Source organism: Periplaneta americana, chromosome 9, assembly GCF_040183065.1.
Source record: "Periplaneta americana isolate PAMFEO1 chromosome 9, P.americana_PAMFEO1_priV1, whole genome shotgun sequence".
Classification (NCBI taxonomy): domain Eukaryota; kingdom Metazoa; phylum Arthropoda; class Insecta; order Blattodea; family Blattidae; genus Periplaneta; species Periplaneta americana.
This window is the reverse complement of record NC_091125.1, coordinates 4531071-4552775: the sequence shown is the minus strand read 5'-3', so window position 1 is coordinate 4552775 and position 21705 is coordinate 4531071. Positions and strand designations below refer to the sequence as shown.

Genomic DNA, 21705 nt, shown 5'->3' with positions numbered 1-21705 from the left:
TACAAATTAACACTTCTTAAATACTCTATTTCACGAATAAATTAAACTTAACACACCTTCATACATTACTACGTACCACATAAAACTTCGCTCCGCCGAATATTCGAAAATCAGAACACGCATTCAGTGGTTGCACTTGTTTAACAACAAATTAAGTAGGAGCGGAATCTGTCATCACAAATTTCTCATTCTCACGATTGAACTCGTTTCTTGGCATGTCCCTATTGAAAACTCAACTGTATGGAAATTACGTTGTAAATGTAGAGGAGAGCAAATCTTTTAAGAATGGCCATCGAGTAAATTATGAACCCTATCTTCAGACATAACTTAATTATTTAGCCCTGAAGAAATACGAATCATGAAAAACAAAAGATAGCCTACACATAACATAATTTTTTGTAAGAGCGTACATAGCCATATATGGTCGTAATGCAGTTCACTATTCATAGACGTTTAACATGGGCAGTCAATTATTTGTAAATACTGCCTTCCCCCGTTTATTTCTTAGAATTTTATAATTAAAATACATTTTATAAGGGACTGAAAGTTCATCATAATGCACTATTTAATTTTCTTAATTGTTTCTGAGAAATTAATGAAATAAAATTCTACATGTATGCTGTATTTTGCCTAACGCATCAACAATGTATTTTAATTTTGTGTTATTTGTGCCGCCATGGCCCCATGAAACTCGATGTCAAGTACAACAGAAATAAAAAATCAATTGCCTATAGAAGAAACAAATATAAAAAGTTAAATAAAAGAAATAAAGTTACTACATTTTAGAATAATTTAAGTAATTTTAGAATAATAGAGTAAGTTCAGAGCAATTGAATTAATTAAATATAATTATTGTATTTAATTAATTTAATTGTCCTGAACTTGGTAATAGTGCATTTAGGTGCCTTTTAATCCCTTAACATTCTACCTTATAAAATGTTCGGTCAATGTTACTTATGTCCCGCCCACTATAGACATAAGCCAATTTTACAGATATTTAGTATAACTTGTTGCTTCTTTGACAGGTTAGGTTTGGTTAGTTTAGGTTTTTGTTATAGCCTACCTTGCATATACGATTATAGCGCAACATTGGCAGTGATAAAAGTGAAATATTCGTTCATTGGGCGTTGGATACTCTACATTCACCAAATGTTCTTATGAAACATAAGGTAAGGGGAAGATAGTAGGTTTTACAAATAATTATTTCCCATTATTACTGTTATTTTTTTACTAATGGTGGACACTTGATTGTTTGTCATTCACTCATATGAAGCCAATTGTGTAGACCAGTTTACCAACAGAGTGGTTGCCCAGAGTCTACACTACACCCACAATGAGATGATGATGGAGATTTGTTGGTATGTCACAGGGGAACGGGAACCCCCAGAGAAATTTCTGTTTTTCTGTGCCACGGGCTTGTGCAAAAGAAATTATAAATCTGGAGTATTCCGGGATCGAACCCGGATCCACAGGATTGTAAGTCCATTGCTCTAGCCACTGGACCAACGTGACAGCTTTATTTCCCATGTTGAATCCCTGTGTATAGGAAGCTGTGTTACACAACGTAGGGCTTATCATGTTAAACACGAATAAAATTCCACATATGGTGCTGCTTGTACACCACTACCATTACACGATGCTAAGCATACGTCACGAAGGTTAAACCCCTCTATGGGTACTACATAAATCCTGCTGCCCAATGGCTAAAAATACAGAAAATTGAAGTATTTCTGTGAAATAAGTTTTCAAGTACGGTAGTGTATTTTTAGGGGATGAAATCCTCGACTTTATTTATTAGTATATAGTTGTAAAATCTATCCTTAGGCCTAAGATATGAGGAGGATGGTATGAAAATAAATGTTTTGGAAACTTATTGTCATAACCTTTACTAGGAAAGCTACCTCCTCTAAACTGAACTATAACTTATATCAAAATGTAATTGACACAAGAGATTCTGTCAAAGATCTTAGTGTATTTACAGCTACGCATACTGATTTAATTTAGGCCTATAACCATGCAATCAGAATATTGTGTCTAAAAGGCCTACTTACAGTCAGTCAATAACGTATTCTTCTATGCCTCAGTCACTTTTAATACTTTACTGCACGTTAAATTTGAATATGCATCGGCAGTCTTTACAACAGCTGATTCGGCGGAATTATAAACTGTCCAATGCAAATTCACTTGTTTGTGTTAGTGCAGACTTCTGCTCATTGATTTCAAAAATAGGTACTTGTGGGGGAAAAGTTGATTTCTCCACATTTTTGTATTCCTGACGTCAAAATCTTGATGCCCTGACTTTATTCAATGTTTTACAGTTACAGTAGCATAATCTGTGAATTTTTCATAAACAGCGATAGCTTGCACGTTTCTGTGAAAAGTATGAGAAGCTGCCATGTTTATTACAACAGGACGTATAATTCTTTTTCCCCAGTCTCGGGATACATTTGAACTGCCAACTTGTATACTTAAAGTTATGACTATTTTTCATAACTTTATTACTGAGCATAATGTGTAGTTATTATTCTTTCTCCAATATACAAAAAGGGAGATAAATGTACTATTGCTAATTACAGACCCATATCATTATTAACAACATTTTCAAAAGTGTTTGAGAAAGTTATGTATAATAGATTATATCATTACCTGGAGTCCAACAATATATTAGTTTTAGAACAGTTTGGATTTAGAAAACAAAAATCGACAGAGAATGCTGCTTTTAGTTTGGTGGATGAAATACTAAATTCATTAAATTCGAAACTACATGTAGGTGGGATTTTTTGTGACTTGGCTAAAGCATTTGATTGTGTAGACCATAGTATATTAGTAAAAAAATTGAAGTTTTATGGTATTAAAGATGAGATGTTGGGTTGGTTTACATCGTACTTATCAAATAGAAAACAAAAAGTAGAAATAAATGTACCAAATAGTCATAAAGTTACTTATTCAGAATTTAAAAATATTAAACATGGTGTTCCGCAGGGGTCAATTTTAGGTCCATTGTTGTTTCTAGTTTATATTAATGATTTAGCCTTGACCATAAACAATTTATCTAAAGTAATTTTATTTGCAGATGATACAAGTGTAATTATTTCAAGCAAACAATACGATCATTTTATAAACACTTCTAATACAGTGCTCAATCTAATGAATGAATGGTTCCATGCAAATAAACTAGCACTTAATGTTGATAAAACCAGTGCAGTCAAATTTAGTACACACAATAGTGCTCAGGTTTCCTACAGTATTCGATTAAATGGAACTCATCTCAAAGAATCTATAAGCACAAAGTTTCTTGGTTTAGAATTGGATAATCACTTGAACTGGAAAACGCATATAGAATGTATTACTCGTAAATTGAGCTCTGCCTGTTATGCATTAAGATCCTTATCTACTATTGGTGATATAAACTTACTTAAAATGTCATACTTTGCATATTTTCACACTGTAATGAAATATGGATTAATATTCTGGGGTAACTCGTCTGAAGCTAAACACGTTTTTGTTTTACAAAAGAAAGCTATAAGAATAATGGCCGGTGTGCATAAAAGGACCTCATGTAAAAATATCTTCCGAAACTTAGAAATCTTGACTTTACCTTGTGAATACATTCTTTCCCTAATGATGCTGTATATTAAGAACCAAAATAAATTCAGTACTAATCAAGACATTCATCATTTTAATACAAGACATAAATCAGATCTTCATCTACCCTCTGTTAGTCTAAGCTGTTTTAAAAAAGGAGTTCGCTATTCATGTATAACAGTCTTCAATGCACTGCCTAATAATCTTAAAGATTTGAAGAACAACGAGAAAAGGTTCAGAAAAGAATTAACCAAATTTCTACATACTCATACCTTCTACACAATTGATGAATTGTTTATGCTTGTGAATTGAATTATTCTACTTAAATGACATGTACAATTTTATATAGCTCAACTAAAATATGTTTTTATATTGACTTAATCTGTTTACTATGTATTGTATTTTTTGTTTAGCATAACTGATGAATTGTATGTACTGTATACGTCAACTGATGAATTGTTTAAGCTTATAAATTGAATTAATCTACTTCATATGAATTGTATAGCTTAACGAAAATAAGTTTGTAAATTGAACTAATTTGATTGTATATGTTTGTATAGTTTGGCTGATGAATTGTATATGTTCTTAAAATGATTACTAGTCTGTGTAGCTCTACTGATGAATTGTATATAGACCTACTGTAAATTGAATGGTAATATGTATAGCTCAGCTGATGAATTGTTTATGATTATAAATTGAATTAATCTACTTGATATTAATTGCACAAATTTGTATAGCTTAATGAAAGTATGCTACTTTGTATTGTATATATTTGTATAGTTTTGGCCGATGAATTGTATATGCTTTAAATTGAATAGTAATCTATATAGCTCTACTGATAAATTGTTTCTGTTTGTAATTTGAAGTAGTTTGCATGATATGTATTATCAATTTCTGTATATCACAACTGGTTGAATTGTTTATATCTTAAATTTAATTAAATTGTTTTGTATTATAATATAGCTCAACTTATGAATGATCGTTTGCGTTTGTAAATTTAATAATCTGATTGGCTATGTATTGTATACTTTTAGTAGAGCCATCGATGTAGCTCAGTCGGCAGACTCGCTGGGCTGCTGTTCCGGAGCTGCGTTCGGGCTTGGGTTGGATCCCCCTTTGGACTTTGGTTTCTTCCGAGGTTTTCCACAGCCGTGGGACTGAAGCCGGATGGTCTATGGCGAGTCCTTGGCATCAACACCTTTGATTTGATTACCCCCTTTGATTTGATTACCTGGTTGGGTTTTTCCGAGGTTTCCCCCACCGAAAAGGCAAATGCCGGGTAATATTTTGGCGAATCCTCGGACCTCATTTCATCTCACTACATCTCGCCAAAATGTAAAAAAAAAAAAAAATTGTACAACATTGTAAAAATTGTAGAAAATTACTAAATTGTAAAACTATAAAAATTTGTAAAAATTGTAATTGTAATAATGTAAAATGTTGACATGTTCCACATCTTAAAGCTTCATTGCTCATGTAAGATCTATGGAATAAAATAAATGAATGAATGAATGAATGAATCTCATGTTCCAATTTCTACTTCTATCTTTGTGGTAACTACTACTGGCATCTTGCTATTGATTATCAAGTTCATATTAACAATCTATACTTACTTACTTATTGGCTTTTAAGGAACCCAGAGGTTCATTGCCGCCCTCACATAAGCCCGCCACTGATCCCTATCCTGAGCAAGATTAGTCCAGTCTCCACCATCATATCACACCTCCCTCAAATCTATTCTAATATTATCTTCCCATCTACGCCTCGGCCTTCCCAAAGGTCTTTTTCCCGCCGGCCTCCCAACTAACACTCTATATGTATTTCTGGATTCGCCCATACGTGCTACATGCCCTGCCCATCTCAAGCGTCTGGATTTAATGTTCCTAATTATGTCAGGTGAAGAATACAATGTGTGCAGTTCTGTGTTGTGTAACTTTCTCCATTCTCCTGTAACTACATCCTTCTTAGCCCCAAGTATTTTCCTAAGAACCTTATTCTCAAGCACCCTTAATCTCTGTCCTCTCTCAGTGAGAGTCCAAGCTTCACAACCATATAGAACAACCGGTAATATAACTGTTTTATAAATTCTAACTTTCAGATTTTTTGACAGCAGACTAGATGATATAAGCTTCTCAACCGAATAATAACAGGCATTTCCCATATTTATTCTGCGTTTAATTTCCTCCCGAGTGTCATTTATGTTTGTTACTCTTACTCCAATATATTTGAATTTTTCCACCTCTTGGAAAGATAAATCTCCAATTTTTATAGTTCCATTTCGTACAATATTCTGGTCACGAGACATAATCATATACTTAGTCTTTTCGGGATTTACTTCAAATCCTATCGCTTTACTTGCTTCAACTAGAATTTTCGCGTTTTCCCTAATCGTTTGTGGATTTTCTCCTAACATATTCACGTCATCCGCATAGACAAGCAGCTGATGTAACCCGTTCAATTCCAAACCCTCTCTGTTATCCTGGACTTTTCCTAATGGCATACTCTAGGGCATATTAACAATCTATACTAATAATAAATCTGTAGCCAAAATTTTTCTGGTAATTTTCGATTTTCCAAAAATAATTGGTGTTAACATGTATAATTAACCATCCTGAAACCGAAAATCGCTTTTTTTTTTTTTTAATTTTTGTTTGTATGTCTGTCTGTCTCTCTGTCTGGATGTTTGTTACCTTTTCACGCGATAATGGCTGAACCGATGTATATGAAAATTGAAATATAAATTAAGTTCGTTGTAACTTAGATTTTAGGCCATATAGCATTCAAAATACTGTATTTAAAAGTTAGGTTATAAGGTGGCTTGAATTAAATAAATCGAAATATCTCCTTTATTATTAATTTTTGTGAAAAATGTTGCATAACAAAAGTTTCTTTAAAAATGATTTCAGGTACGTTTCATTCCAAGCAAAATTTTGATGGGACCAAATTGCATCAAAAACGGATGTCCTCTGAACCAAATGATCATATTTTAATTATTTGCATGTAATAACAATTAAGAAAAATGTTAAAGGAATTATCATTGCACCAAATGAGTGTCTCTGGACCAAAATGATCGCATTTTAATTATTTAAATACAATTTAAATTAAGTGACATATTAAACAATTTATCCTTCTATCAAACACGAATGTTCCCTGGATCAAACGTCCTATTTTAATTATGTAATTACTTTATATTTATTTCTAACAGGTGTAGTGGAGCGCACGGGTACGGCTAGTAGAAAATAAAAATAATAGTGGTGGTAGTATATAGCCGTCAAGGTGGTCTAGTGGCTAGAGGGCTGGACTTATAATTCTGTGGACCTGGGTTCGATCCCCAGAGTAACTCTTATTTATAACTTGGGTTAGGCAAACCCATGATTCAGGTAACACAAGGTTTTTCTCCCCTTCCTATGGTGCACCCTGGGCAACAACTCTGTCGGTAAATAGGTCTACATAACTGGCTTAAAATGGGTGAATAACGACTCCCAGCAATCGCAGGCTGCCAACAATAGAAAAGTTGAAAAAAATATTACAGAGTTCATAAAGTTTATGTATGTGTAAAGTCGTTAGGTTTTCATTGAACATGGTAAAGTAGGAGTAATAATAATAATAATAATAATAATAATAATAATAATAATAATAATAATAATAATTTATTTATTCATTTATTTATTTATTTAGAATATTAATGTGCGAAACAACAGCACATGGCTAATTACAGTTTAGCACGATACAAAATAGAACAAAACAACAAATGATGATGAGAATGAATGATAGAAAATGGCAATGAGATGAAAATACAATCAATATAATAGTCTACATTACTCAATTGACCAAAATGCAACAAAATAAATAGCACAAATAATATTATTAAAATTAGTTCAGTGAGATAATTAAAATAATGGCAATTAAATAAAATGTATTACAAATGAATTAATGAAATCATTTAAATGAAGACAGGAATCATATAATTAATATTGTAAAGTTATGCAAATGACGAGAATAGTATGATACATGTCTAACAATGGCATAAATAATAAAACTGACATAAAACTCGAAAAGTATTACTACACATTAAATGGATCCAAGTTGAATCCATGCAAATTAGCATATTTAATGCATCTGCAGACCGGAGACAGAGATTTAGAATTCCTATTATAAAACAATTTATGAAATCTTAAACCCTTAGCAGGAATATGAAGACTGATATTGCTTATGAAAGATTCACAATCAATATCACCCTTAATGACTTTACAAAAAAATAAATAATCAAGATCCTGACGTCTGGTAAACAAACTACCGCAATTGAAATATTTGCGATTAATCTCATAGTTATAATCGGAATTAGGTAAAAATCTACAAGAACACAAGGAAATAAATTTTCTTTGAATATTCTCCAATTTAGCCGAGTCAGTGGAAGTAATGGAGTTCCATACAACAGATGCATATTCAAGCTTGGATCTAACCAACGTGTAGTGTAAAATTAATAGACACATAGGAGTGGAAAAAGAATTAAGTTATAGATCTGATTAGACCAAGCATTCTTAATGAATGGTTATAAATATATTGCACATGATCATGAAAATATAATTTTGAATCAAGTAAGACACCAAGATCTGTAATACAATCTTTCTTAGTAATTACGACATTACTAAGAGAATAATTAAATTTTTGGGAAGTAGTTTTCCGTGAGAAGGAAATAACAAAAGTTTTGGATTGATTAATTTTCATTCCATTTTCAACAGACCATTGTGAAATTGAATTAATGTCATTTTGAAGAATTTGACAATCAGCCGAACTATTAATTTTACGAAAGATTTTGAGATCATCCGCAAATAAAAGACAGCTAGAACTTATTCTCTTACTTATATCATTTATAAATAATAAAAATAGGAGAGGTCCCAATGATACTAATAATAATAATAATAATAATAATAATAATAATAATATCTGAACATATGCATTCTCTTCACATAGGTATATGCTTTGGCAAGAGCAATTATGGATTTCCTGTTTATTAATTCTGTTTTTTTTTAACTTGTCATAAATAATTCGAAATTAAACAAACAAGAAGCTAGATGAACCTGAAATTCTCAGAAGGGTGAATTCTGAGATCTGAGTTGTACCAGTAATTTTTTTTTCCTGGTCACCTGAATTCATCAGTCATCATTTTCCATAGCCCTCTATACAATGTATGTATGTTTAGTCCACAGTCCGAAGACTGATTGGGACCTCATAAGTAACACCTATAAGGCATCACTCATGAGGCAAATAAATCAATAGATATTGGGGTTTGGTGGCCAGTTCCTTTTCCCCTGCATTGCATACATTGCTGACTAGTAACATAGTAAACTGATCAGACTTGAGATTATACAGCATATAACAGTATATAAAATGTGTGTGATAAGGAGACGGACACAGAGAGAGAGAGAGAGGCACAAATTGAAAATGAAAGCCAAATCGAGACAGCTCTTAAGAGCCCAAGGTTTACTTACCAAGTGCTGGGTCGTATTGGAAACCATTCACCGTAACTTCTTTCCATTTCGTTGTCAGTCTCTTGTATCTCTTTTCTTTCTGTGCAGAAACTAGTTCAGTATGCCTTATAATAGTCTGATTTGTTCCCTACATGCCCCAGAATGTTCCACAGTACAGCCATAACTCATTACATACTGCAGAAATCGAAGTAATGGATCCAACAGTATCATGTATAAGCTCAACTTATGTCCTTTTAAATATATTTCTTTAACACTACTTCTTCTTTAAAACCATTTATAAATGACAGCAACTGTATCAACAAGCTTGATTTCCATAGCAACAGCAGCAACAATATTATTAGTATTATTACACTGGCATAGGGATTTAACATGCGAAATCACTTCTTCTATTAACAGTCTCTCTCTCTCTCTCTTTTCTGTTTATTTTACTTACTTACTGGCTTTTAAGTAACCCGGAGGTTCATTGCCGCCCTCACATAAGCCCGCCATTGGTCCCTATCCCGAGCAAGATTAATCCAGTCTCTACCATCATATCCCACCTCCCACAAATCCATTTTAATATTATCTTCCCATCTACGTCTCTGCCTCCCCAAAGGTCTTTTTCCCTCCGGCTTCCCAACTAACACTCTATATGCATTTCTGGATTCGCTCATACGTGCTACATGTCCTGCCCATCTCAAACGTCTGGATTAAATGTTCCTAATTACGTCAGGTGAAGAATACAATGCGTGCAGTTCTGTGTTGTGTAACTTTCTCAATACTCCTGTAACTTCATCCCTCTTAGCCCCAAATATTTTCCTAAGAATCTTATTCTCAAACGCCCTTAATCTCTGTTCCTCTCTCAAAGTGAAAGTCCAAGTTTCACAACCATACAGAACAACCGGTAATATAACTGTTTTATAAATTCTAACTTTCAGATTTTTTGACAGAAGATTAGGTGACAAAAGCTTCTCAACCGAATAATAACAGGCATTTCCCATATTTATTCTGCGTTTAATTTCCTCCCGAGTGTCATTTATATTTGTTACTGTTGCTCCAAGATATTTGAATTTTGCCACCTCTTCGAAGGATAAATCTCCAATTTTTATATTTCCATTTCGTACAATATTCTGGTCACGAGACATAATCATATACTTTATCTTTTCGGGATTTACTTCCAAACCTATCTCTTTACTTGCTTCAAGTAAAATTCCCGTGTTTTCCCTAATCGTTTGTGGATTTTCTCCTAACATATTCATGTCATCGGCATAGACAAGCAGCTGATGTAACTCGTTGAATTCCAAACTCTCTGTTATCCTGGACTTCCCTAATGGCATACTCTAGACCGAAGTTAAAAAGTAAAGGGAGGAAATTAAACGCAGAATAAATATGGGAAATGCCTGTTATTATTCGGTTGAGAAGCTCTTATCATCCAGTCTGCTGTCCAAAAATCTGAAAGTTAGAATTTATAAAACAGTTATATTACCGGTTCTTCTATATGGTTGTGAAACTAGGACTCTCACTCTGAGAGAGGAACATAGGTTAAGGGTGTTTGAGAATAAGGTGCTTAGGAAAATATTTGGGGCTAAGCGGGATGAAGTTACAGGAGAATGGAGAAAGTTACACAACACAGAACTGCACGCATTGTATTCTTCACCTGACATAATTAGGAACTTAAAATCCAGACGTTTGAGATGGGCAGGGCATGTAGCACGTATGGGCGAATCCAGAAATGCATATAGAGTGTTAGTTGGGAGACCGGAAGGAAAAAGACCTTTAGGGAGGCTGAGACGTAGATGGGAGGATAATATTAAAATGGATTTGAGGGAGGTGGGGTATGATGATAGAGACTGGATTAATATTGCACAGGATATGGACCGCTGGCGGGCTTATGTGAGGGCGGCAATGAACCTTCGGGTTCTTTAAAAGCCATTTGTAAGTAAGTAACATAGTGCATCTCCCTGCTTTAGCCCGCAGTGAATTGGAAAAGCATCTGATAGAAACTGACCTTTCTGTTTATTTTAGGGAATAATATTACAAGTTTATCTGTTTATCTTTCGAAAATAAAAATAATTAATCCTAATACAACAATAACAAATGTATATTATTTAAATAGGCTATGAAACTTTCTTAAAAACTAAAACCTTTATAAATAAATGTTTAAAACACAGTATAGTAACAGTATATTCCTACTACAAAAAAGAGTAATTAGAATAATAGTAGGTGCCAAATCTAGGGAATCGTGTAGGACTATTTTAAAAAAACTACAAATAATGCCCATGGCTTGTCAGTATATCTTTTCATTAATAATCTTCCTCATATGTAATCATGAAAACTTTTTAACTATTTCAACAGTTCATAGCATAAATACACGTCAAAAAATGACTTTCATACTCCATTGGCAAGTCTATCGTGCTATCAAAAAGGAGTGCGTTATATGGCAGTAAACATTTTAATAGCCTCCCTATCGATATAAAAAATGAAACTCAAAACATAAGATTATTTAGGCCAAATTAAAGAAGTACCTAATTTCTCACGCCTTCTATTCTGTAGGTGAATTCATGACATTCAATAACGCTTCATGAAATTGATACTAAAACTTTGTGTTGTACTAGTAGACTATATTGTAAATCTCGTCTGTATATATTTCATCTAGACTGTGACTATAAATTAAGACTTTATAACAGTATTAAGTTTTTTTGACTTGTTCCATATTCTAGCTGTAAAGGAATGTATGAATACCTTGGAATGTTAATAAATACAATACAATACAATACATGATTTTTGAAAGAAAATAAGCAACATGGTCAAGTAGCATTGAACACTTGATCATTTTTTGGTTTTTCTTGGACAACTACTGATCGATTGTGCATGTACCATCATTTATTGTCTGAAAAATGGTAAAAACTGTACTTTATGGATCCATTATTTGCTTTTAGGTACAAAAATATACAAGTTTTTGAATACCATATACAAATTTGTCATATCCCCTACAGAAAAATTTAAATAATTGTTTTGCAAAAGATTTTTCCTTAAACAGTCAAGTACTGGCAACCCCACCCTATATGATATTCGACCAACCTCATTGTCTAGTTGTCTGAGCTTCTGACTACAGTTTGAGGTTCTGGTTTCGATTCCCGGTTAGAATACTGAAATTTTTCCTTAATGGGAAGAATTGTTCATATGTCCGTCCACTGTCTGGAAATTAGGTTAAGTTTAGATTTAAGACGTCTCCTGGTGCCCATAAATATACAATCATCCTATCATATCACTGGGGTGATGTAACCCCACCTTTCAGGGACCCCCAACCTCACAAGTGGATTACACATAGGCCTAAGCAACTGTCAGGAGAGAGGACCACAAATGTCGAAAGGTGGCATTGGAAGGAAAGGGGGTAGTAGGCTATATGATATTCATGAAAATGCCTTGTTATGCCTAATGGATGCACAATTTTAGATTTTATTTTATTTTAGTTGGTTATTTAACGATGCTGTATCAACTACTAGGTTATTTAGCGTCGAGTTGGTGATAGCGAGATGATATTTGGCGAGATTCGCCATAGATTACCTTGGATTCACATTTCGGTTGGGGAAAACCTCGGAAAAAACCTAACCAGGTAATCCGCCCAAGCGGGGATCGAACCCGCACCCGAACCGCAACTTCAGACCGGCAGACAAGCACCTTGACTGAGCCACGCTGGTGGCTCATAGTTTTAGATGTTTCAACGTGTTGTTGTTTTCTAATGCCAGGTGTTTGACAATAAAGTCATTTGACCTCTTGCACTCCAATATTTTAAAGATATTGTCATGGTCAGCCACTGAAGCACAGATTTTGAGGTGTTCCGAATCCATTTCTTGGTTTGAATTGCACAATGGGCAGTTAGGGGACTGATATATTCCAATTCTATGCAGGTGTTTGGCCAAACAATCATGGCCTGTTGCCAATCTAAATGCAGCTACAGACGATTTTCGTGGTAAATCGGGAATTAACTGTGGATCATGATGCAGAGAGTTCCATTTTTTCCCTTGAGATTGTGTTATCAAATTTTGTTTGTTGAAGTCTAAGTAATGGTATGTAGATTTAATAAATCTTTTCACAGAGTAATAATACGTAGATTTAGTAACAGGTCTGAGGTGTTTCAATGTCCAACTCTGCCTTCAATCAGACAGAACCACAGAGAAAGATCATTCTATCCAAACAGGGGCATGTTCGAAGCAAGCTGGCGTAGATTGACTCTTGTCTACCATAACTATAGTAGTATCACCTTCAATTTTTGATCATATAATATCTCCTACCCACAATAAGACAGTAGAAATAATATCTCAAAGGAAGATCCCTATGCTATGATTTACTTCGGCAGCCAGAGATTTTCAGCATACTGGTGACTCTATATAATAAAATAAGTTCTACAAAGATTACAATTGTGTCATAGTCATCCGTATGTAAGGGGACACTCCACCAAAAATCAAAACTTTTTTCCCCGTAATCATTTTTAACCAAATTTTGATAGCATGTTTATTATGTAAAGGACTAACAAAACCCAAATTTTGAATTCCTAAATGTTTTTGGATTTTGATTTTATTGCTTTTTTTTCTATTTCTTTTAGAAATATTTTCAAACCCAAGTTTTTAGTAGATCATCTCAATTTTTAAGCTTCCTTTGTCTTGATTACATTCACAAAACATAGAGAAGCATTTCTATCCATTCATTTTATGAAATGTCTCATTTATTCGTCAGAATTGTTTTTTTTTTAATTTGAAAATGTTATTTTTTTCTATAATGAAAAGAAAAATGTTAATAAAAATAAATGCATAGAAACGTGCAGCTACCTCATAAATACTTGCAGTAAAAATTTCATCTAGATTGATTAATATTTGGCATAAAAAAGTTTGTGTTGATTCAAGAAAAATAAACTTAAAGAAAAATGGATTTGAAAGTAAAATGAATATTTGTGTAAATTAAAATTCTCCTCCGCTACATTCATCTAGTAACTTCAGGGAGCCAACTTTAGAACAAAGAGTTACTAGATTTGTATTCAGAAATTTATAAAAAAGAATTCTGTGATGAAAAAATAATTTTGACAAGTCTTTAAATGCTACACCCCTTACAGCCTTAATAAAAAAAAAAATAAACGTATTTCTAATCAGAATTGAACTAAATCCATTTGTGGTATGAAAATATACATTCTAAAGAAGTAAAATAGCCAATAAAATTGTTTGGAAAATGTTCATGATTTCCAGAGGAGTCTCCCTGCCTATCAGACACAGATACCTCTGGAAACACAAGTTGTCTCCCAGGAGATCAAACTCAGTTGCACTATGAAGGTGGTCCCCCACTGCAGTCTGCTGGGATCATTTCTGGTTTATGGGGCACACAATTGGCCGGCCATATTAAGTGCTTGTGTAGCTGTATACGCCCTCAGGAAGAAGAACAAAGAAGTGGCATAGTCAACAGTAAACTTGCACAGGACCAGGGTAAACTGAAGACAAAGTATAATTAAATCATATTGCATTGTATAGGCTATGTTAATCATAAATATTACTGTGATAACCCTCTATATATATTTAATACATTATCATCATCATCATCATCATCATCATCATCATCATCATCATCATCTTCCTAACAAGTATTAGGCCAAGTGGCCTGTTACAGTCTCAAACTAGAATTTTCAGTCCATCTCTTCTTTGGCCGGCCTAGAGAGCTTTTGCCATATGGATGGTAATGAAACAGTGCTTTTGGAATTCTGCATCGATTCATTCGTTCGAGATGATCCTTCTACTGAAATTGATATTTGCTGATGAACTGCATAATGGGTTCTATTTGAAGTTCTTGCATTATGTCCTCATTTTTTTATGATCCCAGCGAGTATATCCAGCTGTTGCTCTCATAAATCTCATCTCACTTGCTGTTATTCTACAGACATCTTTATTCTTCACAGTCCACGCTTCGCTACCATAGCTTAATACTGGCTGTGCTAAGGTTTTATACAAGCCTATTCTTGTGTGCCTTTGTACTAGTGAAGGTTTCATGATTTTATTAATGATTCCCATTGTTTTATTATATTTACATATTTTTTCAGCAATATCTACTTCATCATAAGGTGATAGTGTATAGCCAAGATAAGTGAAGGTATTTACTCTTTCTATTATTTTATTATTCAAACAGATTTTGCTTGGTACAGGGAATTTCCCACAAAATGACATGATTTTCGATTTTTCAATATTAATTTTAATGTTATATTTTTCACTGACCATATTTAAATTGTGTACTGAATATTGTAAATCATACATTATTATACGTACGGTAATTAACCATATCTGCATTTTATGTAGCCTATTAAACATTAGAATTTGACATGTTCCTTATTCTAGCTGTAAAGCAACTATAAGAATGTTGCAGAATGAATGAATAAATGTGCCTCTTTATCTATTGACCTATCTGCAAGGCATAAGTATGTATGCCTATCTGTATTTTATTGTAATATAGGAGATACGTATATTTTATTTGCAATTGAATTTTTAATGTACCGGTAGCAGTATCTACCTTAATTGGATTGACTGTTGCCTTAAGGGTATATGTACGTGAACGACCACAATATTATCAGAAAATGCAGGCTCTATATTTCTAAAATTTTATAAGAAAATGAACTCACAATTGGACAGAAATTACAAGGTACCACAACAAGACTTATTAGAACTTAAATATCTGATAAAAGTGCTAATAATATTTTTCAAACCAGTTTTATCAGAGTATGAAAAAAAATTCTTCAGTTACATTATTTGGTAACCATAATATTGTGGTCCCTCTGACATCTTTAATATTTTTCCTGCATGTAATAAACACTTATTTCTGCAAAGTAGACTACCTTCAGACATGTAGAGTTGTTTATTTTAATACAATTAATTTTTTATTTGTCCTATATAAAATATATTAAAATTTACATAATGTTTTGTGATCTAATTTTTCTAATTTCAAAGAAATGGGCATTATTGTACTCTACTTTTTGCATAAATTCATTTTAAATCAGTGTACAAAATTTCAGAATTTTATCTCTAATGGTTGTGGAATTATGAAATATGTGTGAAAATTTAATTTAAAGTAAAAAGTGAATTCTGAAAAATATTAGTAATTTTCTTTATACTTTTATCAGATATTTAAGTTCTAATAAGTCTTGTTGTGGTACTTTGTAATTTTTGTGCAATTGTGAGTTCATTTTCTTATAAAATTTTAGAAATTTAAAGCCTGCATTTTCTGATAATATTTGTGGTCGTTCATGTACATATACCCTTAATACAGGTACAGGTGTTCTACTTCCTTCAGCAGGAAATTTTGACAAAAAATTTAAGTGTAACACGCACGTGTCACACTTTTGTTTCAATATTGCAACAGTGATTTTAGTATGAAATCAGTGATTTGATAACATTTCACTCTCTTCTTTCTCGATCAAATGAATCCTAATCCTGCAACAATTTTTTTTCCTCCATCTGCATGTGTTAAACTGTGGTGTAGAAAGGATGGTGGTATGTTTACATCGCTTATAATGAACCATGTATCTGCTAAAATAAGGTCTTCTAGTACAAGGGCATCATTCAGGGTTGCCAGCTGTCCCAATTTGGCGGGACATGTCCCGATTTTCATATAAAAGTCCCGGGTCCCGCTTCGATTTGAGGCGGGAAGTAAAAAGTCCCTCCTTTAGAGAATTAACATCACTTGAATAATTTTATCATTACGTAGTAACTATTGTCTTCTAAGTCTAAATAATTACATTAAATTTGGATTAATTTTCTTAACAATGTAGGTTTGCACATTGGAAAAAAAAAAACTAATATTTTGGCAAGTGTAAGGTTTGAAGCAGCGAATTCAGTGGTGAATATGATATTTCTAAACATTTAAAAAGAAATGTTCATCAGAAATGCATGGCACAGAGAATGGAAAGAAGCTTGTTGACAATGCTGAAGTTCAGTGATAAATATGTAGGAAGCCCTAAAAATGTATACTGTATGTTAAATTATGGGTTTGGAGCAGTAATATGCTAAGGCACAAACTAAATATGAATTTGGATATAAATAAATTTTATCATTGTTATCAATTAATAAACATTCAAATTTAAATATTTTGTCACATGTGATGCCAGATAGAACTATTATTAAGTCATTTAAGTTAATAATTATTGCCACAAGCCCTTCAGAAAGACGCCAGAGAAACGTGATGTAACTTACAGCCAGATAAATATTGTTTGTACTTGGAAACCTGTATCTATAATATGTCTTGTACTCAAATTACAATTTTGAGATTCATATTACTTTCTTCAGCTGCGGGATATTTTTTGTTTATTTATTTCCTATTTATTTATTGTGTATAGTCATGAAAATGTAAACTCTCCCCAAATTCATATCACTCTCTTTGAGACAAAACGTAAGTTACTAAATTATATATGGTGAAAAATGATGTCCCTCCTTGGTAGATCTAAAATCTGGCAACCCTGGCATCATCACCTATTTCACAGTTTACTACAGTTTGCTTATTTAATGTATATCCAGGATTCTAGGCACTATATGTTGCCCTCTGATGGCTCAATTTTTGGGGGACATTATAAATTTCAGTGCAATCAATTCTCTAGCTTTCTAGATTTTAAAAATTTAGTAATTATATATATTTTTTTGTTTCAATATAAAACTTTGTTTTTTTTTTCGGGGTGGGGGGGGGGAGAAAACGTCAGATGAGAGAGCTTTTGGAGAGTAGTCTATCTTTCTTCCTGTGGAAAATAATAAAAACTATTTAAGCTTTAATGCATTCGTTGCAGGTCATTAGATACCGTTTCATATTATGTTGCATTTCGAGTTTATATAGCCTAGATGAGGTTATGATAGTACATGTACGATATAATGAGTTTTCACCTATATTCCGTATACGAATTCTTTTCAGTCTTTCAGTATATGGCAAACCTTAGGAATGAACAACTGTTCCTCTTACTGTATTGACAACATTTTGGAGCAAAACACAACCATTTTTCTTATTGCACTTCGCCTAGCGATGCAACAGGAAAGTTGTTTTCAAACACGGCGCACGGTTGCTAGGGGTGTGACGTCACAGTCTTCCATTGGGTCATGTGATGATTGTCGACATATGGTCTGATCTATTTGACATTCTTGCTGTAAGCTAACTAAATTTCTGTTTTATCAGGTTAATTTGAGGTTAAGTTACCGGTGATATTTTATGTTTACATTGTATATCAACGCGAATATTGTCATATTTGCATTTTATCTTTCTGGGCACCGTTATATTAATGTAATCTGAACCAGTTTACGATCTCTATTTATCCAATCAGTGTTGATTATAAGAATAAAATTAGTAATTGTTCCTTGTTGTGTTTGATTCCATTTTTTTCACGTCACTTCATACGAAATAATCCTAGATTTTCTTTTATTTTGCAACAAACTAGCATAAACCCAAACTAATTAAAAGTTATATTCACATAGATTACGGGAAATAACTTGATAAGTAATAAAAATAGTACCGTACTGTGATATTTTTTTTATTAAAGCAGAATTTATTTTAATTAGGCACTCGTGGAGCAAATAATTTTACAATTAGCATTCGTAATTGAAAGTAGGCCTATTTATATAAATATATTAATAGAATTTTGACAAATTACTATTAACGCAAATTCGAAACGCTGTTACTATGCTTATAGGTCAATCAACTGAATTTACGTAGCCTCTAGGCTAAATGTAGACGGAAGAATTTTTTTACATTTATTTAATGATTTAATCATTAATTATTTACGTAATTCAATTAATTATTTATGTACATTTATATTCATTTCATTTTTTGTTTAGCTATTTACGTATTTACTTCTTTACAGAAGGACGGCCCAGAATCATTAATCATTGCCCGTTTCTTCATAAACGTCACATTGACCATTTCATTCGCTACCACTAAGTGACATTTTTGACACGGTACGCAAGCATTGTATCAGTTATTACTTATTTACGCCCATTATTTCCTAAAACACATATTTCGCAATACATAATATCTTAATATGTTTTCTATTTTATATTTCATGCCGTTATATTATTATGGTTAGTTTAGAAATTGTCAACACTTCGCGACTAACGGACGTTTCTTTACATTACATTATTTTCCGTTGCCATTCTTTTATAATCCGCCATGATGTCATTCCTTTTTCAAAGGTACATTGACCTTCCTACATACTTAATTTTGCGCGAACTGTATGAAGCTAGGCAGGGGGAAATGATTTACAGAATACCCGAACACACAATTTGCACTGGTTCTGTTAGTTTGGCATAAGTTTCAAACAAAATACGCGAATAACAGTCTAATAATAAACAAGAAATCATTCTTAGACATGGTACATTACCTTCGTAAACGAAACGTTCTTTCTTCCATGTTCTAAATCCGTATCCAAAAGTTTTTGTATCGCATATTACAATTAAAAAGTTCATATGACACATAATTCTTGCTAAAATCTTTCTGCCTTCATCGTAAAATTCGATTTCCCTAATACACTATAAATTAACACTCCTTAAAGGATAAATTTCACGAATAAATTAAACTAACACACCTTAATAAATATTGCTAGCACACAAAACTTCGCTCCACCGAGCAGTGTTCGAAAATCAAAGACGCAACAGTGATTGCATTTGTTTAACAACAAATTACGTAGGAGCAGAATCTTTCATCACAAATTTGTCATCCTCACGATAGAACCCCGTTCCTTGGCCTAAGGTCGATTTGTCTCTTAAATTCTATTGAAAATTGAACTGTATGGACATTACGTAAATTATGAACCCTATCTTCAGACTTAATGTCGGCCTATTTAGCTCTAATGAAGAAATATGAATCAAGAAAAATAAAAGATAAACATAACATATAATTTTTGTAGAGTTGTACATAGTGGTATATGATGTGTAACACAGATTACTTTCATAAACGTTTAACATGGGTAGTCGATTATTTGTAAATACTGCCTTCCCCATTCATTTGATAGAATTTTATAAAGAAAATTGTCCACACCTGTGCAGTAACGGTTAGCGCGTCTGGCCGCGAAACCAGGTGGCCCCGGGTTCGATTCCCGCTCGGGATAAGTTACCTGGTTGAGGTTTTTTCCGAGATTTTCCCTCAACCCAATATGAGCAAATGCTGGGTAACTTTCTGTGCTGGACCCTGGACTCATTTCACTGACATTATCACCTTCATCTCATTCAGACGCTAAATAACCTACTAAAATAAAAAAAAAAAATATATATATATATTTTATAAGGGAATGCACTATTTTATTTTCTTAAGAGATTTTGAGAAATTAATGAAATAAAATTGTACATGTATGCTTGATTTTGCCTAATGTATCAACAGTGTTATTTTAATTTTGTGTTATTTGTGCTGCCATGGCCCTACGAAACTCGATGTTGAATACAACAGAAATAAAAAACAATTTCCTCTAGAAGAAACAAATAAAGCAAATGAAGTTACTACATTTTAGATTGTATTTACCTAATGAATTTAATTGCTCTGAACTAAGTAATAGTGCATTTCAATGCCTTTTAACCCCTTAACATTTTACCTTATAAAATGCTGCTATGAAACATAAGGTATGGGGAATATAGTAGGGTTTACAAATAATTATTTACCATTATTAAAAAGGTAAAGGTATCCCCGTAACATGCCATGAAGGCACTTGGGGGGCATGGAGGTGGAGCCCCATGCTTTCCATGACCTCGTCACTAGAATGAGGTGGTGTGGTCGGCACCACGCTCTGACCGCCTTTTACCCCCGGGAAAGACCCAGTACTCAATTTTATAGGAGGCTGAGTGAACCTCGGGGCCGTTCTGAAAGTTTGGCAACGAGAAAAAATCCTGTCACCACCTGGGATCGAACCCCGGACCTTCCAGTCCGTAGCCAGCTGCTCTACCAACTGAGTTACCTGGCTGCCAATTATTTCCCATTATTACTGTTATTTTGTTACTAATGGTGGGCACTTGACTGTTGGTCATTCACTCATATGAAGCCAGTTGTGTAGACCAGTTTACCAACAGAGTGGTTGCCCAGGGTGCGCCACGGGAGGCTGGTCTACACTACACCCACAATCAGACGAGATGGTGATGGAGATTTGTCGAGATGCCACAGGGGAGCAGGAACCCCCAGAGAAAATTTGTGTGTTATCTAGACCACGGGCTTGCACAAATTGTTATAAATCGGGATCGAACCCATGTCTACAGGATTATAAGTCCATTGCCCTAGGCACTAGACCACCATGGCAGTTTGATTTCCCATGCTGAACCCCTGAGTACAGGAAGCTGTGTTACACAATGTAGGGCTGTATTATGTTAAGAAACATTAACAAAATTTTATATAACGTACTGCTTGTACACCACTCCCATTACATGATGCTAGGCATACGTCACGAAGTTCCATATATTATATTGTCTGTCTGTAAAAGTCCAAAATGTGAACTTACGGTTAAATCCCTCTATGGGGACATAAATCCTGCTGCCCAATGGATAGAAATACGAAAATTTAAGTATTTCTGTAAAATAAGTTTTCAAGTATGGTAGTGTAGTTTTAGGGGACAAAATCTATCATCATCATCATCATAACATGCATACTCACCACATTGATATGATAT

The 21705-nt window shown here is 33.5% G+C and overlaps 1 protein-coding gene across 11 annotated transcripts in view; it reads left to right on the top strand.

Annotated features, from left to right (window-relative positions):
* Window positions 1–21705, top strand: part of LOC138705737 (zinc finger and SCAN domain-containing protein 31-like) — a 92246-nt gene that overhangs the window by 24054 nt on the left and 46487 nt on the right. Inside the window, exon 3 of one of the 11 annotated variants that reach the window (XM_069834304.1) lies at window positions 14297–14530. The exons of the other annotated variants lie outside the window; for them this stretch is intronic. The gene's annotated coding sequence lies outside the window, so the exon portion shown is untranslated. The remainder of the gene's footprint in view (window positions 1–14296; window positions 14531–21705) is intronic. 11 annotated transcript variants of the gene reach the window in all.